Below are 2,567 nucleotides of genomic sequence, written 5' to 3'. Positions count from 1 at the left end.
TGCGGCCACTGGAAAGCTTCTGAAACACCTATTTCAATTTCTCCTCAAGAAGGTTCTAAAATTTTTTTATATATATATATATCTGTATTATATAAAATTATATATATTATTTTATATATATAATCATAAATTATATATATATGTATTTTTTATATATAATGTATATGTAATTTAATATATAAATATATATAATATGTTATATATACATAATATCTACCTACCTGTTATATACATAGTCATATTTCTATTAAAGGCTCAAAAGCAACCATTTTCAGTATGTAGCAATTTTGACATTTTTGAAAATAGGAACATGTTATATGAAGTACACCACTTCCTAGAAATAGATGTGTAGGCAGTATTTAAGCCTTAATTTCTCCAGACTTTCCTTGCCCATACAGGACTCACATGCTTGATGGTTTCCTGCCAGGTGACATGACCACAGAGCACACAGCTCTTTAACTCTGTTGGGGAAGGCATGGTGCTAAAGAGGCCAAGGTCACGGGGTCAAACACCAGTGGCTGGTTATCCTTGTTTTGTTACAAGGCCAAGAATTCGTTTAGCCTGTTTAGGCACATGTGCCTCTGGCTGTGAGGAGCCCAGGTGACACGTGTGTCAGTGGACAAGGCACATCTATTGTGGCCACAGGCGCGTGGGAGAGCAGGAGATTGATTCATAGCGGCCTCCACAGAGACACTTTGAGCTGAGGCTTCTCCTTTGTCAGCAAAATCCTGTGACATTTGAGAAATCTGATGGAAAGTCATCTTCTGGGAAATGTGACTTTTCATGGAGTCCTGCTCATTGGGCAAGTTAGTTCTCGCTGTGTTTGCTACGCGACTCTGGCCTATCCACTGTTCCCTTGACTCTACTCAACAACTTGGTTTAATTAACATTTTAACGTAAATCTCAGCACATTGCAAGACCTTCTGCAAATTATATATTATTGAGGGCAGGGAATTAATTTGATTTTCTTTTCTTCTTTTCATAGGAAGCAGAAAAATAAGTTATTCCAAAAGAGGGCAGAAATAAGATTCATCCTGAGAATATACTTTTGTGTATCTGTTGGGTCACATCTTCCTTCGGAACATGTTCCCTTATTGACTGTCCCACTGGAGCCTTAATTTGTCCTGTAGCAGTTTTTAAACACCTCACTGATTCCCATGTTGTGAGCAGGCAGGAGCCATCTTCAAATCCATAGATTCCAAGGAGAGAGTAACATATTTCTCAGAGGAATAGCACTTTCTACCTCAGAAGAGTGTGTAAACATTTTATGGAGTCGGCACACTTCAGGTTAAGTAGGTACATAAGTTTTCAAAGTGTAAAAAAGACGGTAGGAAAAGATACTTCACTGTAGAATAAGATATGCAAATATGGTGTGAATATTTAAGGCAACTGATGGCCAAAATAGGTGAGTCTAAGAAGGTGGTCTGGGTTTGGAGGTGCTTTTGCATCTAGAGGAATTCTCTTCATGACGTCAGTGGCTGAGCACTGGAGAGGGTGTCTTGTCCCTCAAGGCCAAAGATGCTTGAGATACCAAATGGTTTCATTTTTCAACTCTGGTCCAAAGAGGGGGTTGACTTGGGCCAGAACCGCAGTCAGACAAAAGAGATAGCAGCAAACTGAACAGGTCACTACCATGGTGATGATCACTCCTTAGGGATGAACCAGGGCACCAAGAAGCCGGCGAAGCCCAGACATATTCATCAAGGTGAGGGGCTCCGTGAGGCTGTTATCCGCCATGGGTGCCACTGGAGCTTCTAGCCCCTGCCCCGTTGTCCCACTTTGGCCTCACCTGGCTGATTTCCTTGACAGGGGAAACATGTTTCTCTTTTGGCTGGCTTGGTCTTCCTCCCCTACCCCCCACCACTTTGGCTTTGTATGGTTTGGCTCAGAGACGTTTTTCCCACAAGGTGGACCCGTGGTGCTGAACCCTTTGAGGCCAAGGATGTCAAGTTCTGTGTCCAGGCAGGCAGGCCATTCTGAGTGAGTTTGCTCTGAGTGAGCGGCACAGTATACGTGTATCCAAAGGCTGTTTGACCCTGAACTTTCATGGTAAAGCTACTTGAGAGGGCTGGCAAAGTAGCCATTGAACACAGGGTCTGGACAGTTGCACATTACCTTAATAGAACAAAAGACTTACCCACCGCCCCTCTAAAGGATTAGTGCAAATCATTGTGCTAAGAGAAGAAAGAGAAAAATACTCCTTGCCGGGGGACAGACATCCATAAATCATGCCAGGCTTCTTTAAAATGCTACACTTGAAAACTAATGAAATTAATGTAAATGATGTGTTTCCTGAAGGTCACAAGACTAAGGGGGAAGGTACATGGAAGCGGTAGACCTGTTTCTAGGTCCCCACCAATGTACTTTATGATCCCTTCTCTCCTCCATGAAATATTGATTTTCTCCTGACTTAATTGGCAGGAATGCAAGAATAAGGGGAAAGTGTTTCAAAAATAATGTACTTGGAGATAGGCAATGTAAACATATCCATGAATAAAATAAACACTGTTTGATCATATAAAAGTTTGGATGGAGAAGACTGAGGACGATTTTATAGAAGAGAAAGG

At 41.6% G+C, this 2,567-nt stretch overlaps 1 pseudogene; it reads right to left on the bottom strand.

Annotated features, from left to right (window-relative positions):
• Positions 1 to 1,419: 1,419 nt before the first annotated feature.
• On the bottom strand, positions 1,420 to 2,332 carry LOC149750296 (V-type proton ATPase subunit e 1 pseudogene; annotated as a pseudogene).
• Between the last annotated feature and the right edge of the window lie 235 nt (positions 2,333 to 2,567).

This window comes from Delphinapterus leucas, chromosome 2, assembly GCF_059928025.1.
Source record: "Delphinapterus leucas isolate spDelLeu-1000000601 "Yukka" chromosome 2, BTC_Dleu_Yukka2, whole genome shotgun sequence".
Lineage (NCBI taxonomy): Eukaryota > Metazoa > Chordata > Mammalia > Artiodactyla > Monodontidae > Delphinapterus > Delphinapterus leucas.
The sequence above is the reverse complement of the archived record's forward strand: the minus strand, read 5'-3'. Positions and strand labels throughout refer to the sequence as shown.